General features: G+C 41.2%; 2 long non-coding RNA genes across 5 annotated transcripts in view; one reads left to right on the top strand and one right to left on the bottom strand.

The window, feature by feature from the left end:
- LOC141422443 (uncharacterized) overlaps positions 1-20,108 on the top strand; it is a 129,112-nt gene that overhangs the window by 4,208 nt on the left and 104,796 nt on the right. For 3 of the 4 annotated variants that reach the window (XR_012446976.1, XR_012446977.1, XR_012446975.1), the window contains exons 2-3: positions 9,051-9,176; positions 13,140-13,316. This is a non-coding gene — a long non-coding RNA (uncharacterized lncRNA). Of the gene's footprint in view, positions 1-9,050; positions 9,177-13,139; positions 18,741-20,108 lie in introns of those variants that run through there. The other variant, XR_012446974.1, reaches the window with a different exon arrangement.
- LOC141422444 (uncharacterized) overlaps positions 1-20,108 on the bottom strand; it is a 98,253-nt gene that overhangs the window by 39,325 nt on the left and 38,820 nt on the right. The window lies entirely within an intron of this gene.

The following is a 20,108-nucleotide window of genomic DNA, read 5'->3' as shown; positions in this document are numbered from 1 at the left end:
ATGAACAGAAAGAAGACTACAAAGTGCCATGCAAATGGTACCAGTGAGTTCAAGTTCAAGGAGATAGATGTCATTATGAGCCAGAACATGTTTCTAAAACAGAGTTTCACAGAGAACAGGAACTCCAAGGAATTGTGACAGGAAGAACTTGTATTTAGCCCTGAAAGTTTTTCTCTAAGCCAACATCCCACATTATGTAACAGGGTATGGTGCTGACAGAATCATTATCTTTCAGAAAAGAACCAGGTGCCAGGTCCCCCACCACAGCACTCAGAGCAATTGGAAAAGGTGTAAAAGTGAGTCATTAAAATGGCAGCATAAGAGATTTAGCAGCAACCACATAAAAGGCAAGATAAAAGTTTATTGCCACTATTAAACTTCATGGCGAGAAGGGAAGAGGAAGCTAGAAAGAAGTAGAGTTTATAAAGAGGCAAAGTGAAGGAGGTCATGAGCTCACAGGCTAAGATGAGAGTAAAGGAGGGACAATGACTAGTGTCCTTCCCAGTGCTGGAAAATGAAGATATGATAATTATTGAGGAATCGCATGGCGTCATGAGGAACTGTTTGTCTTAAAGCAAATGATCTAGGTAAGTGTTAAATTGGATAGTCCACTAACTTAGTGAGAGAGTCCCCTACAGACAAGAGCTATGCTGGATGAATTGTGTAGATATAGGACAGAGGATGTGTACATAAAACTTTCTTAAAAAAAAAAAAAACTCCTACTACAATGTCAGTTGAATTGGAAATTCCTCCTAGTTGAGAAAACTCCTCAGGACACCACACTTCCATTCCAGATTCCTGTTGGTTTCAGATTCAAGCATATTCTCCAAGTCATTCCTTACAAGTAAGTGAAGGTGCAAATGCCTGGGAAACCAAAAATCAAATGCACTCAGTCTGCAAACTCAGACTAGGGCTTAGCCCCAGTTTCTAGTCTTCAAAATACGAAGGGAAGTTAGCAAATACAAAATCAATGCCTTTCTCACCTCCTTTTGTGTGTGCCCAGGGAGGTGTCCAGGCCTGCACAGGCATTGGAATGTGTCAAACAACCTGAGATCACACAGTTGCCCCTTATGGGAAACCTACACTAACAGTTGCCCAACAAGCTCCACTGGAGGTATCTGGGCAGCAGTGTCCCAGGGAAAGTCCCCATGTGTCTCTGACAACCACCTCTTTCCAAAGCAGAGCCATGTCAAATGCTGGGAGGCAGCATGGTATGGTTGGGAATTGTCCAACCACAGCACATCTACCTCAGGTTCCCAAGGCAGTAGACATAAAACACCCACTTTAGAGTTGTTGAGAGAATACAGTAAGATAATGGTGGCATTCACTTTTCATTAACCCATAGTTGCTGAATGCTTCCCATGGAATGGGGGCTGTTTCAGGCACGGGAGCCACAGCAAGGATCAAGAGCAGAGTTAATTTGGAAGCTCTGCTCCGGTAGAGCCTTGTGTCCACATTGAGGATGTTCTGCAGGAGGACCACTCTGGGTCTGCCTCCCACCCTTGCTCAGGCTCACTCACTTAGGACTGAGCAGCTTATCCAGTAGAGGAGCTGGGAGGAAGTACTGTCAGTTGAGCACATTCCCTCTCTGGGTTCCTGTGGCCAACAGCACTCCTTTTGCACATGCCAGCAGATGGGGATCAATGAAATGGATGAACATCAGAACCCTGATGGAGACTCAGATCAAGCCACATTCCTAATTCCTGTTAAATGCTGATATTTTAATCCATCTGCTTGGGAAAAATGTGATCAATGGTAATGTCCAAAAATCCAGCATAGGCAAGGGTCTTTGCTTTGCATTTCAGTAGAATGAGAGAGAAAGTAAGCAAGTGGAAAAATAAAATAAACATAAATGTTTCTATTGGTGATAATTACCATGAAGAAATTAAGACAGGGACAGAGAGAAAGGGTTAATAAGAATTACTATTTTAGACAGGATAAAGTGCCTGACACAGCACAGACATTGCATAAATTGAAGTGTCTTCCCTCCCTCTACATCCACAGTAAATATGGGTAGAACTTCTTACACAGATATTTCTGGATTTTGCAGTACTTTGGGATCAGCATATTAAATCTCAATTGCCATAAGAGAGTAGATATGCAGAAGTATGTGTCAGTCGGATTCTATGTGTATCTGAATAGCAAACAGTTTTATCCATTAATTCATTCATTCATCCAACAAGTACTTGTATGTCATGAACTACAGACACTGTATCGAGCAATTTAGTCTCTGGTGGATTAGTTTCCTATTGCTGCTCTAACAAATTACAAGCATGGTGGTTTAAATAGCACAGATTTGCTATTTTAGAGCTCTGCAAAAGTCCAACATGGATCTGACTTAGTGCCCAACGTATCAACAAGTCTGCAGTCCTTTCTGATAGCCTGGGGCAAAATCCACACTCTTGACTTTTTGCAGCTTTCAGAGCTACCCACATTCCTTGGCTAATGGCTCCTTCCTCCATCTTCAATCCCAGCCACATACATGTTTAGTACTTCTCACATCACCTCACCCCAGGTTCCACTTCTGCCTCCCTTCTGCATTTTTAAGAACTTTCATGATTGAATTGGGCCTCCTAGGATTATCCCTTCACCTTGAGATTCTGACTAGTTTCACATGCAAGATCCCTTTGCCATGTAACAAAGTAACGTCTTCACAGGTTCCAGGAATTAGGACATCCCTTCTCAGGGATGTTATTCTTCCCATCACACCTGGTCTTCCAAAACTTAACGCAAGTGGGAAATCTCACACTTAATGGGCTGATGCTGCCCTGCCAGTGTCCCTTTAGCCTGACAACATATATGCAGCCTGGACCTTGTGCCCATCAGCAGCAGAGGAGGGCACAGTCTTGTTTCCTCTGGGAGATGGAAGGGACAGCAGAGTTGCTTACTTAATGGTTATGGGTGATCTCATATTTTTCGTGAGAAGAGATGACAGTAAATCAAAATATAAACCCTGCATCATTAGTCTTTATCTACTTGATTACTGAGCATAAACTGACTTTATAGCACACAGTAATTTAACCTCAGGATTCTAACCTTGCATGGTAATTTATTAAATAAAATATTTACTCCTTGAGGTTCTCTTGTAACTTTAATCATCATCATGTATAAATTATGTTATTGAAGATTTATTAGAAAATCATTCATATTTCTCCAGGAGGAGGCAAAGTAATTACCATCAACCTACTTTGTGGCCCTATAGTTCAGCACTAGAGCAGTTATTTTGTACATTTAACTTTTACAATCATGCCAGCCCCTGCTGTCCCATATTTTATAATCAACAAGTTAAGTCCCAAGAGTGAAAGCAGTTCTTATTTAAAATTCACAGTGCAGGATTCACAATGCACAAAGTCTAAATTTTGAATGTGATACTGAAGCTCTGAAGTCAGGGATAGGGGTCAGGGGAAGAATAATGAGATGACCTTAAATGGAGTGGAAATCCACTGGACTAGAAGTGCTAAGTGTCGTTTTTCCTTGTTCCATAAAGCCTGTATCATCCAGTCACATCCTCTGAGCTACCATAAGGTAGGTTCACAAGAGTGAGAAATCAGACTCAGAAATCAGAAAGATGTAGATTAGAAAATGCTCCACCTGGAGGAACTACCTGACATCCCCTGTCTGTCCCTCACACAGAAACAAAGAACTTGGCTCAAGTCTCTTCATCTGCAAGAAACCAGGACACTTAAGAGGCCTCCCCAGGCATCACTCTGGATGCTACAGCTCTGGGCAGATCCGGAGAGGGAGTTTCTTAGTCTTAGTCCTCCACAGAGCAGACCACAACATCCCAGAGAGTGTAGGACCTCAGCCTTCATTTTTCTCTCACACACCCTACACACATGATCCTGTTACTGAGCATCTAATAAGAGTAAGAGAAGAACCAAGGACTCTATAAAATCCCCCAATAAATGGTGCCATGTGTGTTTTTCTGTATTTGCTGTGGATTTGTGCTGTTAGTTTTCCCTCCCCACCCCATTCTCCCTCTATATATGAGCCTTGCACTCATAAATAGGTGTGGATCCATGAATGCCTCTCTTCCCAACTAAGTAACTGACCTATAAAACTTAAAGTTTGAATTCTTTTCCCTTTCTCATATGGGAACTTTTCCAGGAAAAACTTCTGGCTAATTCTTCCTTATTTCTCAAAGTCTATTCTTTTCATCTAAAACCAACTCTATTTTTGGACTAACTCTCATTTCTAGAATAACTTTCTATGATTTTCCAATAGTATGTTACTGAGAAATAATTTTCATTTCAACTTATTGACTGTATCCCCAGAGAAACCTAGTAGGACTCACTGGGCATATAAGTCACTTGGGGAAAACATTTGTGAATGGCCCCTATACATTAATCAGAATAGGCAAAGATCTGCATCAGTAACAAATAAATCCCAAATCTCAGTAATTTGACAGAAGTGAATTCTCTCACACAGCATCAAGGAACTCTAGGGAATCTCTCCCCAAGACTTCTCAAGGAGCCTGGCTTTGTTTATCTCAACATGTGATCACCGAATTATTCCAAAGGGAGAATGAAGGAACTTATAAAACACACAAGCTCTGAAATTTCTCACACTAAAAACCTTTACTGTGAACAAAAGTGTAAACTAAAAATTCAGGCTATTTTGCTTGATTCTTACTAGCCAGAAACAGTCATATGTCATGAAAGGCCTGGTAAATTTTCTTGGTGCCAAGTCAATAAAGAAAAGCAGGACCTTGGTGTACACCAGCCACCTGCCTCCTTCCTAATCAAGAAGAAAGTACAGTCCTTCCCTGGTAGAGGGACTCCTGACTTTTCCCCAATGTCTTTCTTTGTGGACTATGGCTATTGGAGTAAACCAGGAAGCCCAGGCCAAGTTAAAAAAAATGAAGACAATTGAGAGCTTGGCACAGCAGGAGTGTTGTTAATGGGGCTAGAAAGTGAGCCCAGAGCACAGTGGGGTCAGTGGGCAGTGAAAAGGGACTCTGGCAGGATAAAGATTCAGGAGTGTGAGACTTCCCACTTCCTTCATCTCTCTGGGTACAAAGTATATTCAAATGGAGCATTAGAGCTAAGAGATTGTACATCTTCAAAATGCCACCAACTGACTCAACACTTCTATCAATTTGGTCACTCTAACTCCTTAAAACCCCATCTGTAACACCAGTAAGGAGACTGAGCATCTCCCTCATGTTCATGTTTCCTGAGGATCTAGGAAGGTAAGGTGTTGTTCTGTTCTTTGACATAGAGATGCTCCACCAAATATCATACCAGTCGAGTTGATAAAGGTTGTACCTAGGCAACAGCCCATGGCACCACCAGACCAGTGACTAGGCTGAGAATCACAACTGCATCTTGAGAGGCAGTTCTTCCCTCCACTGATGGACAGTCTGTTTTTGTCTCACCAGTGTGGTGGGACTAACCAACCTCACCACACTCGTGGGGCTCATCCCCTCAGCACACCTGCTCTCCTGTACCACTTGTTTTGGGAGTGATGAACAACTCAGAGCTTCTTTTCAGAGCATCTAGTTCACCAACAAAGAGAATAGGTTATTCTCTTTGTGACACTTCACACGGTGCCACCCAGCCAGCTGTGCCAAAAGCTGCAAGTCCTCTACCTATGCAGGTCAGTGGCAAAATAGGAATTTTCCCATCAGCCTAGTAGAACTCTTGCTTCTGGCCAAAGCAGCAAGAACTGAAGGTAGCTGTCTACACTGCATGACATGGGTTGGATGCCTGAGGATAGGCATCAGAACAACTCTGGGGCAGGGTTTGAGAAACATAGTAAGATGGTTGGGCCCATTAGACCAGCTCAGGAATGATGTCTTCTGGCTTGTACAGCAGCAATGCCGCAGTCAACCATGGTAGCAAGAGCAGCTGGGGTTGTTCATAGCGCAAACACCTGATCTATTTTTTTTAAGAAATCAACACTACTGAAATGTCATTCTATATGTGGCAGCATATAGAATCCACAGGTGTGATGCATGAAATGCCCCACAAGAAGAATACCATAAGAATATATCTCCTGCCCTCAGGGTATTCTGCATCCCTGACTTTACCAACTGAATAATTTTCTATTTGTTAATGAGGTGAGATGGCTATAAATTCATATTCACCCACCTTACCAATTGGAAAATCTACCTACATCATGCTTATTAAAATCATCTGTCTCTATTTGTGTCAGAATGCATTAAAGTTATAATTAATCTCCCCAGTGTCATTTCTCAGAGTTTGTCCTGAGCAAGGATATATCACCTGTGAAGACAGAGATGGTTTTCTTGCTACCTAAACATCCCTCCCTATTCTTACCTATGAGATCCAACATGTTCTCAGACCAGCCTCTTTCTTTAAACTCTGACAGTTTGGAGTTCTTGGGTAGTTAAATTGCTACTCATCTTTTCATGTGATTGTAACTCACCAAGACTATTGGAATGTACCATTCATAATGGCAAAAAGTCAAATTTATCCACTCAGAGTATCTAGAGTATTTAGTGTCTTAAACACAGGTGTTAGTTGATTAAACTACTTAAGAGGAATTGAGAGAATTAGCAATCATATTTGATCATTGGCAATAACAGAATGGAGAGAGAAATCAGAGTTCAAACTTGGCTCTTCAATGTGCCTGCATATAACCTTAGGCAATTCATCCCTTTCAGCCTCAGCATCTTACTGTGTCTATGAAAAGGAAACAGTAATCCATGAAAAGGGAGGCTCCAAAGATTACATAGATACATTTTTGAAGATGCTACTAGTTAATTACTCAATATTTATTCTCTCCATCTTTCTTACTGGAGAAAAATTCAAATTTTATTCAATATGACAGGACATTCAATTTAAAAACTCACCCTTGCATGATTCAGCTCTAGCCAGTGAGTCATAGGCAGAGGTTCTGAATTCCTTTTTGTATTTTCATAAAGTAGTTACTTTTTCTTCCTCCTCCTCCTTTTTTACCCTTTCCTCCCTCCTTCTACTTCTTCTTTTCTTCTCCTCCTTCTTCCCCTTCTCCTGTTTCTCCTTATCTTCCTTCTTTTTTGTTTTACTCTTCTTTTTCTGCCTGGAATGTGGGGTTGAAGGAAATGCCCTATTTCTGGCCATGAGAGGAAAATTATCAATTCAACAGACATTACTGAGAGTCTACAATGTGACAGGATTGTTCTCAATGTCACAAATAGGGGACCATCATGGAGCTTATGTTCTAGTACAGGGAAGGCAGCGATAAATAAACTTAATAGGTAAATCATAGAGTATGTTAGATAAATGCTGGGGGTGGGCAGAAAGCAGGAAAGATTTTTAGAAGATGTGGGGGCAGAATCAGTTATGATGTGGTCAGGGTGGGTATCACCACAAAGGTGATTTTAGGGGATGAAGAAGTAAACCACCTCAGTGTGTCAGAGAGGAGCATGGGCAGAGGGAGCTGCCAGGTAATGACCCTATAGTGGGGGCGAGTAGGAGGCTGGTTTCTAGAAACATCAAGGAAGCCAGTAGGTCTGGGGAAAAGGAGAAGGCAATAAGATTAGAGGGATACAATCAGATCTTATAGGGGTGGTAGGCCTTTGAAATAACTGGCTTTTATACTAAGTGAAATGTGGAAGCTGTGGAGAATTTCCAACAGAGGAGAGACATATTCAACTTCTGTTTATAGAAGAAGCTTCTACAATTTGGATGGATAGGGAGGATTGAGTAAAAAAGAAGATTCTTGAAATATCTAGGCAAAAATAATGGTTAGTTGTCCTAGGGTAGTGGCAGTGTTAATGAACCCAGGTCCAGAAGCTCATCCCGTGGAAACACCAATGTCTGAGAGTGAGTGTTTGGGGCTAAAATGGCCAAAGAATGGAGACGTAGAAGCTTTGCTCAAAAATCAACTTGTCAAAATGCCTGGTAGTTGAGAACTTACAGATATAGGGAAAGACCAATGAGGAAAAAAGATAGGGCAATAAAAAGAAGGAATATTTATGTTCTTTCTAAGATAGGCAGAGATTATTCAAGAACTCAGGGACTATCTTTTTTCCCTCCTTTCATGGTCTGGTGTTTCTGGTCATGGTGGCTGGTAGGTATCTTTAATCTTGAGAGTAGAAAGGGACTAGGCAAATCTAGATCAAGTTAACCTTGTATTATAGTTCTAAGCAAAACATTTCTCAATAACCCACACATCTTCATGCAGAGCTGAGTAGAATCTAATTCAAAGGTTAAGGCAGCAAAGGAAGCAAACCCAATATGAAGACAAAGATTCCAAGCACTTTCATCTCATTCCAGTCACTCATTGGACATCTGCAAGCTCAAGTGAAGAGTCAGTGTTTTCAGTAAAAATGGCCTTCAAGTACATGAAAAGTAACCTAGTAAACTCTTATCATCATAACCAAAATGGCAGAAGTATTCTCTATAGAAAAGCTGGTGAGATACAAATAATGCATTGCTCAGTTGTGTGACATCCAAAATTAGTGATTTTTAAGTCAACTAAGAGCAAATGAAGCTAGTGGGTTTGTTTAGGTTTTCCTTGGTGGCAACAGTAGAAAATTAAGAAGTAATTGATACTAAATATATTTTTGAAAATAAAGTCAGTAGGATTTCCTGAGGAATGGAATAGGGACTGTGAGAGACAGAGGGACATCAAAAATAGCTTTTCTGAATTTATGATCTAAAAGCTATGACAATAAGGCAAACTAAAGGAAGCAGGGTTTGGTAGGAAACATCAAGGGTTTAATTTTGGAAATGCTGGGAGTTAGATGTCTATCATATGTCCAAAGGGCTATGTCACATAGATAGTCAGAAGATCGATGATCTAGGAGTCATAAGCACATAAATGATAGTGAAATCATCGAGGGATTGAGTCTGGATAGGGGACCCTGCGTCAGCAGATACTATGGAGAAAAGAAAAGAGGGGAGACTGAGAAGAAACAGCCAATTCATGGAAGGAAGCCATGATGAGTGTCATTAAGAGTATGTGAATATTATAGACCATCATGTAACCATGGTGATGAGGTGATCTACTGTGTTGAATACTACTGAGGGGTCATGTAAATGAGGCCTGAGATTTGAGCACCATACTTAGTAAGTGAAGGTCATAATTGTTCTTGACAGGTACAGTTTTGGTGGGCATGAGCTGGGGAAGAGAACAAGAAGGAGGAATGATCGCACTGAGTCTAGACAACGTTTCCAGGGAGTTTTGTTGAAAAGAGAAGAAGAAAATGGTGCAATCATCAGAAGGTGAGGTTCTGTGGATGTTTATTGTTTTCAGAGTAGAGGCACAGCATCATGTTTGTGTGTCAGTGGCAATGATGAAATACAAAAAGAAAATGTGATGATGTTGGAGAGAGAAAAGAATTTTCTGCAGTGACATTTTTGGATAAGGAAAGAGGTAGAATATCAAGGGAGCAATGGTGGTTTACCAGCTGTTCTACACCACAAAGTGACCCAGAAGGCTGGGGGAAACATAGGCCATGCTTCCATCGTTGTGGATTCATTAGTTCTGGGAAATAACCTGAGAATTTGCATTTCTAACAAGTTTCTAGGTAACAGTGGTGCAGCTGGTCTGGGGACCACACCTCGGGAGTGCTGATAGTAACAGATGGAAAAGCAAAGTCTGTGGTGTGCCTGGAGAGAGGTGGGAGAGGAAGTGTGTGGATGAGATTATCTTTAGAGTTCTCTGATTTTCTAAGTGAAGTGAGAAGCTAAGGATGAGGAGGGGGACAAGGTGTTAGAAGTTTGAGGGGAAGTAGGAGGGACAACAGAAACCAGAGGCACATGCTAAATGTGGTAGTGCGGTCAAGAGTTTGCCACTTCAATGACAGCCACAGAACCTCCTTTCCATCTGATTTTGTAACAGAACATTTGGAAAGACTCCATCGCTTTTGTGGTTGGGAACCAAATTGAGGATGATCTCATTGGAGCCTTCACCCTTACTGTCCAAGTATCTCAGTGCTTTCCTGATGTGATGGAGTGAGTCTCCAGAGTTGTATCTCTTACTGTTCTGGACATTCCTTCATTCCTGTGGTCAGTGACATAAGGAGAGGAGCATGATGACTTTGTCTAGAGCTATAAAGACATTCTTGAGTTTCCTTCAATGGAGGATGGAGGGGAGGGATAAAAAAGAGAAAGAGAAGGAAAACAAACCTCTTTTTAAAATGTGAATAACTGAAAGGCTGGTTAGTAAATTGAGTTAGTTATTGGGCTAAAAACTAGAGTTGTGACCATATTTAGGTGTCTATTCCCATTTTCATTAGTATTTCTTAGATTCTGGGAAAAGACAAAAGATTCTTGGGTCAGAGACAAAGGACTTAATTATTCATAGCAGTAACAACAGACAGAGCTTCATGTTTTCACTGGATCCCTTGGTTCTCATGCCCCAGGCAGGTGACACATCATATACAGACAAATGTCTGTGTATAGCATGGGTACATGACGGGAAAGGAAGCAAGGTTAGGCACTTTTTGAGCAATTAACATCACTGTGACAAGGAGCCAACAAGCCATTCGCCCCCCCCACCTTGGGGAAGCAAGCAGTGACATGGTGGTGATGCTGTGGTCCCCAGCACCTGCTGTGTGCCCAACTCTATAAATGCAGTCAGGCAAGACCTGCAGACTGGCACACTCCGCAAGAACACAGAACAACTCTAAGGACCCATGGCCAACTCTCAACTACCTCTCTCAAGTCTAAGTTGTTTTTATATGAACACATTTGGTATTCTAGAAAGCTCTGGATAGTGAACATATCCACCCAAACTGCAATTACGGGCTTTGCTTGTGGAACTGAGCTTGGGAATGAGGCAACAACAAGATGCTGGCAGAAGATCTGCAGGTCTTCGAGAGACTGTCAGAGTTGTCACCAATCATCTTGCTGTTCACTGAAGCCTAGGACCAGCTCTGTTCCAGACTTGGACAATCTCACTATTCACTGACCTTTTAGAAAAGACTAAGGCACTTCTGCTGAGTCAATACATACTAAATGTGCCCTTAGACATTCATGAGGTACAGCTTGTTCCTGGGTGTTTATTAAGATTTCTGAGAAAAGTATACAATGCTACAGGCTATGACAGCCAGTATAAAATGTTGGTGAGGCCTAGAAATAAAACACCCAGTCAGCTTTAAAACTTAGAACCAAACCCCACAGCACTCATGGTGCTGAAATGTAAGAGAAATTCAAAAATTATTCTAATATTTGGCCCTAATAAAATGTAGAGCATTTTAAATAAGCATTTCCCAAACTCTGTGGAGAAGACTGAAGCATTTCCACAAGCAAAGTGTGATAATCATTGCTCTCCATGAGTGAATATACTTCTTACATGAAAAATAAATTATTTTATTGATGATTAGCAGAAATATTGAAAGATGTACCATGGCATTTAAGATAAAAAAGAAAATAACATTTGGAGCAAGATTTAAAGACATGCTGTCATCGAAATACAGAAAAGGTGTGCTTGAGTCAGGGTTCCACAGAAGAGTAAGTATGTACCATTCTGTGCATGTGTATATACTTATAAAGAGTGCTTGACTAACTCAGTTAAGGGCACTGCCTAAGATGCCTGCAGATAGAAAGTGATATCAGAGTAGGCTGAAGTACCACAGAAACAAGCCTGAAATACATGTCTTTAGGAAGGGGTTTCTTGTATAGGATTTCACCTGATTAGCTCTGGCCCACCCAGGACAAGCTCCTTCTTGATTAATTCAAAGCTAATGGATGAATGACCTCAACTGCCTCTGCAAAATCCTTTTCCACAGCACTTAGAATGTGCTGAATAACCAGAAAGAGGTGTGTGTGCTACAAAATAGTGGCTGCCTCCACCTTAACTGGAAATATAGCAGAGACCTGTAGAACATAATCATGGATGTGTGAGGACTCGATGTGATATATGCAAATGGGGCATTTAACAGTATTTTTAAAAATTAAAGGAGAAAGAATGGAAAATGGAGGACGGCTTACCCAGGCTTGTATACAAAGTTGCCAAAGTATTGATCACAGTGTGGGTTTGGTCCTCTTAGTTTTGGAATTTCTGCTTAACATTCTATGAAGATACTTCTTCACCAGAAAGTTTACAAGGACACCAAGAAGTTTGGTGACACTGTAGAATTAACAGCTCACTGTTTTCTAGCTGTTGGCATGAGCACAAATGTGTACAGAAAATCAAAAATGAACAGGCACAGAGCAGCAAGTCCAGGAAGTTAGAAAGACCTGAGTCTAAATGTTAACCCTATACTATAATTTGAATCTGAAATGTCTCTCAAAAGTTGACGTATTAAAGGCTTGTTGACAGCCAATGAGTTTTTAGGAAGTGATTTGATCCTGGGGGCTCTTGCCTAATCAATGGCTTAATCCCTCCCTGGATGGATTCGTAAGACCATGTATTATTGGGAGGTGGTAGAAAGTAGGAGGTGGGGCCCAGTTGGAGCAAGTCATCACTACGGACATGTCCTGGAAGGATATACCTTGTCCATGGACATATTCTCTCTCTCTCTCTCTCTCTCTCTCTCTCTCTCTCTCTCTCTCTCTCTCTCGCAGCCATGAGGTAAGCAACTTTCCTCCACCATACCCTTCCACCATTCCCTGCTTCTTTGTGACTTATGCAAAGAAAAAAACCAATGAAGCCAGATAACCATGACTGAACCTCTAAAACTGTGAGTCAAAATGAATTCTTCCCTTAAGTTGTTTCACCCAGGTATTTTGTCAGAGTGACAGAAAGGCTAACTAGCACACCTGCCTTGGTATGAGGCTTTGTCTCTGTAAAACCCAACAAATACACTTCATGAAGGTACCTCCAGTGTGTGGATAGCAGAAGATTAAGTGTTGCAGGATTACTAAAGTGCCCAGTATGTCCTGGGTGTGGCAGGGAGATACAAGGAGTCATGCCCCCCGATGTCTCTTTCTGAAAGAGGTACTTGGGGACATGCAGTGTGACTCTGAGGAGAGCCAATGTTCTGGGAGATGATTTTGGCCACACCAGGACACAAGCAAGTCCAACAAGGGCTCTGGCTTTGTGAACCCTCATGCTTCTGCAGACAGAATTGTTCGTTGAGAACTCTACCAGGATCTTACCAGTGAGATCTGAGAACCAGCTGTCTTGATGGTACTGCCTGAGGTCTTCAGTGGCTGTCCCCTGACCTTCCTGTTACAGCATGAATGGGACAGGGTAGAAGGGCCAGACTACCCAAGAGGTACTTTTTATTTTTCTGTCAGATCTTCCCCAAACATCTTGCTGCAGCACTGAAAAACTTTGATCCAGTCGCGGCTACAACAGGCACCTCATGACTGCTCCAGGAGATCTGCTTTAACCATGGCATTCAGTAGTGGGTCTGCCCCAGATGACGTGGCCTCTCCAAATGACATTAATGGACTTCAGATATCCCAAATCAGGTCTGTGAGAAGCGCCTCCCCTGCCCATGGAACTGTGCATGCATGAGCCTGCCATTTTTCTCTATATAAGCAAAGGTACCCTCTCCCTGCAGCAAAAGTTCTCGTAAAGCCTCTATTGAACAGTCATGTGCTGTTGATTCATGATTTCTGTCTCAGGTAGGGAAGGCTGAGCTGGTTGCAATAAAAGCAGCTGGTCCTGAAGAGTCAGTAACACTGAAGGCCAGGGGATAGGAGAGGATGGCAGATAGTGAAGGAAAGCTCAGGAGCTACTAGTCCCAGGCTGGTGGCAGAGTTCCAGAAGTCTTCAGGTGGTGGCTGGCCTCAGCTGGCCTGGAGAGCAGCAAGGACAGCTGCCGATACTAAGAACTGCAAAGAGTGTGCTTTTCCTTTTTGTCAATTCTATCCAAATTGAGCAAAAGAATACTCAGCCAATTGGTAACATACTAACCTAACTCTTCTGATCCTTACAACATCTATGTTACCCAAATACAATGCACCCAGTGTATTGGACGCCTATTGTTAGAGGGCTCTGTTCCCCTGTCCATCCCCATCCTGATATTGCAGGCATGAGCAGAATCAGCGCCCTTGCCTCCATTCTGGTTATGGAGCACTGGCCAACCTTTTAGCTAAGAACTACCTACCATGAATGGAGCGAATCTCCTCCATTGCCCAAGATGCTCCTCCCTTGTTCATCCCAGGTTGTTGCTGGAATTGATGTGTTCATTATAGTAAGCAATGCATTGTGGATCACTCAAATGTATCACTTTAACTAAAGACCTCCTAAACTAACTAACAAAAACCATTTGCCTGTATTTCCCCTGCTTTTTGCTTCTTCAGTCTTTTCTCCTGATGATTCTCAGTATAAATACATGCATTGCAGGAAGTCCAGAAGAAAGCTTGAGAAACTTAAATGCTCACATGTAACTTCACAGACATTTTTATCAATATTTTTCAGTACCAAACTATAAAATCATTCTCACTTCACAGATGGAAAAATTAAAACTTAATGAGATTAAGTAAGTCAGAAATGGCGGTGCCATGATTCAAGACCTTTCCTCTTTCTATGATTACACACTAGAGTGATACTCCTGTAGAATGTGCAAAAGGCATGAGAAAAGTCCTATAGCGCACTGGTAGTTAAGGAAGGGGAAACTATCTTAAAAGCTAAATATTATCTAAAAAATATACTCCACTGGTCAAGATATATTTCTCCATAGTTGAAAGAAACAGTTTCCATGGGATTTTGTTGTGGTGGTTGGTTGGTTGGTTGGCAGCACTGGAGATGAAACTCAGGGCCTTCCACTGGCCAGGCAAACGCTCTACCCCTAAACTACATCCCTAGCTCCCAATTTCCATGTTTTAACTACAAATGGCTCCACAGCCAAGGGCTACCTGAGCCCAAATCTTGCAGACTCAGATGTTAGCCTTGTGTGTGGATCACTTCTCTGTTGCTATGACAAAATATCCAAGATAAACAACTTTTCAGGAGGAAAGGTTTATTTTGGCTCATAGTTTCAGAGGTTTCAGTCCATGTTTGCTTGGCCCTATTGCTTTGCACCAATAGCAGCACAGTACATCATGGTGGGAGGGCACAGAAGAAGAGGCCTGTTCTTCTCAAAGTAGTTGAGAAGCAAAAGGAGAGAGAGGTAGAAGTTCCACTCTTCCCTTCAAGGATGAAACCCAATACTCAACTTCCTTCTACTGCCCCACCTCCTAAAAGTTCACCACCTCCCAATAGCACTGCAGGCTGGGGATCAAGCCTTCATCACATGGCCCTTGGGGATATGTGCAATCTAAACTACAGCACCCTGAGTCCAGAAGTTTTTATTAAGTCTAGCAGTCTAAGATGAGATTCTTCAGTGCTCATTTGACAAAAAATATTTTGCTTTTTCCTTTTTAAAGAAAAGGAAAAGGGTGTAATTCATGTATTTGGACATATTGTAATACAGACAGTATCTGATTTGGAGACTTTGCCTTAGAAGCATGTTCTAACACCAACTCCAATGGGACATACAGTGTGTACCCTCCCGTAATCACTTCCTCCTGGCTGAGAACCAGGGCACATCCAGCTGCTCTCCCCATCTTCACTTTGTAATGGATCTCCAAGTGCAATCCCTCCAGAAAACAGCCAAGCACTTTAAAAGGAAACCATTTCTGTCTGTTGGCTAAAGAGTGTCAAAGACACCCCAAGACATACAAAGATAGTTCATATTTCTCAAAAAAAATCACTATATATAGTTTCCTTTTTTCATGTCCCTCTGGATTGCTAGTGCTAGAAGATGAGGCTAAAGTAATGAGCAGTTTATTCTCCCTTCAAACCAAAAGATGGGTAGCACTTAGCTTTTGGCATTCATGTAAGTACTTTTCTGATATTCCTCAGCAAGTATCACATAGATTTATTTTTAAATGTTGTATACAATGTAACTGCTAAAAATATGAGCCCTATAGAGCAGACAAGAATATCTTTGTAACCTTGAGTTAGACAAAGATTCCTTAGGACACAAAGTTCCCTAGCCTTAACTATGAAAGAAGAAAAATGAATAAACAACTTGACTCAATTTCTCAAATTCTGTTCTTCAGAAGAGACAATTAAGAAAATAAAAGGAAAAGGTTCAGAATGGAGGAAAGATTCAACATACATAAATCTGGTAAAGGGCTTGTTTGTTGAACTTACAGAAAATTCCAACAGCTCACAATCAGAGCTGTAATAGAGTCACACTCACAGTTTCTTTTTTTAATGGTGAATATTTGAACAGACATTTTACCTAAAAATGAAGCTATGGGAATGGCCAATAGATGCAAAGATGCTCATTCATTGTCAAGGAATACAAATTGAAACCATGAGCTGACACTGCCTCACACTACAGTAACTGAAATGCCAGAGCCTGGCATTACAGAGTGCTTGACCTCCAGTGGAGAACGCCCTATTTTCATGCCCTGCTTGGGGGTGAGGGGAATAGACATAGGTACAACCACTCTAGAAAACCATTTGACAATTTCTTAAACATACATTTAACTTATGGATCCAGAAAATCCATTTCTAGGTACTTACTCAAAATAAAGGAAAGAATATGCCCACAAAAGATTTATGAAGGAATGGGTTTTGTTTTATTGTTGTGCTGTGTGAGAGTACATTGTGGCATTTACAAAATACTTAACAATATATCAAATATATCATACTTGAATTCACCTCCTCCACCATTCTCCTTTATCCTCCCTCCTCTGCCAATTCCTGGGATCGTTTCAACAGATGTCATTTTTCCATTTACATACATGTGTACATAGTATTTGTACCAAATTCACCCTCTTCCACCCTTATCCCATCTCCTCCCCCCTCCCACTGGTACCAACCCCCAAGGCAGAACCTGTTCTGCCCTCCTGTTTTCCAGTTTTGTAAAAGAAAAAAATGACATTTTTGCTTGTTTATCTACACAGGGAGTTTCCTTGTGGCACTTCCATGTATATATGTATTTAACCTGAATAGGTTTATCTCCTCTCTTTTTCTTCTTTCTACCTTAGTCCCCTTCTTATGGTGGTTTCAGCAAGTTTAAAAATTCTCTATTAATTCTTGCATAGAGAGTGCATCAACCATATTCACTGAAGGAGTGTTCTTAATACCTTTATTTCCACCCTAACACCAGACTCAAAACAACCCAAATATCCATCCACATATGAATTGCACAAAGATTTCATTTTATACGTGGAGTATCACTCAGCAATTAAAGGAAAAAAATGTATTATTGAGACATAAAACAGACATTATCTTGAGCCAGGTCATGCACAGACTAAATGATTCCACTCATACAAAGCTCTAGAACTAGATAAACTAAGCTTTTGCAACAGTAAAAATCTAAACAGCGGTTGCCTCATGAAGCATCAGTCAGCTGGAAAGGACCAAGAGGGAACTTTCTGGAGTAATCGGAATTTTTTATATGTTATTAAGGCACTTCCAGAATTCCTCAAACTTATTCTTACCATCTATGCTTTTATTGCATCCAAATTATACTTTTGGTAAAAATCACTGTAGCTTTTTTCTTTTCTTTCTTTTTTTTTTTTTTTTGCATTATGATGGTTGGTTAATGGTTTAACTGGCCCACACCATAATTTAAAATTTTTAAAAACACAGAAAAAATTTACAAGCCCACATATAAGTAACCTTATTGTTATTTATAAATTCCTCTCTGATTCTCCCAGCTGCTTTTTTTTTTGGTTCTGGCTGCTAGTCACAGAAGCAGACAATTTTATTAATATCTAATTTATGAGGAGACTGAGTCTATATTTTTTATGGTTCACATATTATATACAATGTGGCTGAATAAAATTTCTTTTTATAGAATGATGCTATTAATCCTTGTGTCAGTGGGACATTGTCACTTTAATCATAATACACGCTTCTTTTAATCTATATAAAATTGCAAGTGGATGACCATGCTGCCTGCACAGGAAGTAAGAGTGTAATCAACTAGCATCTACAAAAGCAGCAAAGATGTATTGACCATTCGTCCTACTTCCCTGTAATTAGGCACAGATGATCTCTGACTTGCAGATCTAGATGGTTGTATTTTTTCTCCCACACTTTTAGTTTCCGAAATGTACAGTCTGCATCAGCACAACCTATTTTCCCTGACAGCCTGCATCTCTCAATCACTATATACAAAGACACAGAGGTGAATGTGTCTCCACACATGGGAAGACTTCATTTCTCACTCTTCCACACATTAGCCACATCCCTTTGCACTTGTTAAAGGCCAGTAGGCATGAGAGAATTGTATTGCTTTTAAAAACATTAGTATTAATTTGCACATAAGCTGAATATACTCAGAAGACTGTATTATCCTTTTGATGTGGATTATATGTGCTAAAATCCTATTCAGATTTATGGGGTTATTTTTGAGAACTGTAGAACTCTCAGTTCCTAACAGCATAGAACTATGTCAACCATGCCTGCCTGAGAAAACTCAAGGCCACCAGGAAAATTGACTGTTCCAGCCAACACTTGAGGGTAGATCAGCCCCTGACCTCTCTTTCTTAGAGCATTTACAAAAAGAGCTTAAGATGGTGATTATGTATGTCTCACAACTCTGAAGTGCCTCTCCAAGGACCTCTGCGAGACTGCTTTGAAATGTGATCATCAGGAAGCATGAGCCCCATCTCCAAGCTCCACTGAAACAGATGGGCCTGGCCCCACCTTCACACTGACAGCACTCATAACTATTGGCTTCTTGATCGCTCCTGAGCCTCCCTCACCCTCTCCCTCATTCTCCCTTTAAAACATCCGGTCATCTCTGGACAAATGAAATAGCTCAACTCTTTCCCGTATTGTGAGTATTCTGAATAAAATGTGTTTTCATCACTTTAACCAGTGACCAGCTACGTTAATCTGTAGTTTGTGTGATTTTTTTTTGGGGGGGGGGATTTCTCCTAACCATGCTTAAGGATTTAAATTTTAAAATTTGAGCTTCATTAATCATCAACGTCCAGAACTGTCACTCTTGTGGCCTCTGTCAATACAATTCCCCCTCAAAGTTTCCGTGTTATTTCTGGGGACCCTCAGTGAGTCCTTCTACATTCTAAAGAGCAAGTGTCTGAGCTCACCTCTGGACGTTGATCTGAAGGCCCCCTTGTTAACCATTAACATACTTTCATGTGCAGGTACCTATGCTTGCTGGAAAAGTAAGGTCTTTTAAATTACTGTCACTTTGCCTTCAAAGTTGTTTTTTAATTTCTTTGTTTAGGATAAGGCTCTCCAGAGACATCTAACAAGGAACCAGTCAAAACTGGAGTCATTCTGATTCTCCCTTTTCAGGTGACCTAGAGCAAACTTTGCTCATTGTCATACTAAGTTTTCCGTCATTCCCATGCACCATTTTTGGAGCATGTGATATATGAAATAGCATGCTTCAAATGCTCAGCCCTGTGCCTGCTTCTATATGTAGCTCTTTAGGAGTATGCTGAGTTCCCCCCGATAAAAGCCCCTTGCATTCTTTCCTCAGAGAACTACTTCCTTGGCAATTATCTCCCGCAGTCTCCTTACTTTCTGCAAATAATAAACCTTTCCTCATTCTTTTATCTCCTGACTATCTTTCTTAGCTTTGAACTCACCAAGCAGCAAACCACTGTGTTCAGTTATAACAAACAGAAGACCCACTAGAAATGATGCTTCTAGGGTTTTCTGTGCAAGTGCTTTCTGCCTAGCATTTCCCTAAACACAGCTCTCCAAGAGCTCCTGAAAGAACTGGAGACAATGGTTATTTTTGCCCAGTGAGATAGGCCCAAGACACAAGTCTCACCAAGTCCCATAGCCCTTGGACTTTATCAGAAGCCCCTCTTTCCACAGGTCAGCCTTGGAGTCTTACAGAGGCACCATAAGGCCAGCTGTACAGGTTTCTGGACCTGACTCAAAAACTGTGGCTTGCAGTTACTAAAAAGAGAAGTTCATTCTTTGTGGATGTTCTATCTAAGAGTCAGCAGCAGTAGGCGTTCCCCAATGGGAATTCAGTGAAGCTGCCATAGTCTGTGGAATCCTGTACAAGAGATGAAATCATGCATAGCCTTTGGGTCACTTAATCACTGGGGAGTGGGGACAGTCTGAGGCTTAGGGACTGTGATGGTTAATCTTGATTGTCAACTTGATTGGATTGAGAAGTACCTAGGAGATTAGTAAATCACACTGGATGTGTCTGGTAGGGTGTTTCCAGAGAAGGGAAATAATTTACCTGAATGTGAGTGGCACCATCCCAAGCCCCTCCCCTTCTCTCTCTCTCTCTCTCTCTCTCTCCCTCCCTCCCTCTT

The sequence above is a fragment of the Castor canadensis genome, chromosome 4, assembly GCF_047511655.1.
Source record: "Castor canadensis chromosome 4, mCasCan1.hap1v2, whole genome shotgun sequence".
Taxonomy (NCBI): Eukaryota; Metazoa; Chordata; class Mammalia; order Rodentia; family Castoridae; genus Castor; species Castor canadensis.
The sequence above is the reverse complement of the archived record's forward strand: the minus strand, read 5'-3'. Positions and strand labels throughout refer to the sequence as shown.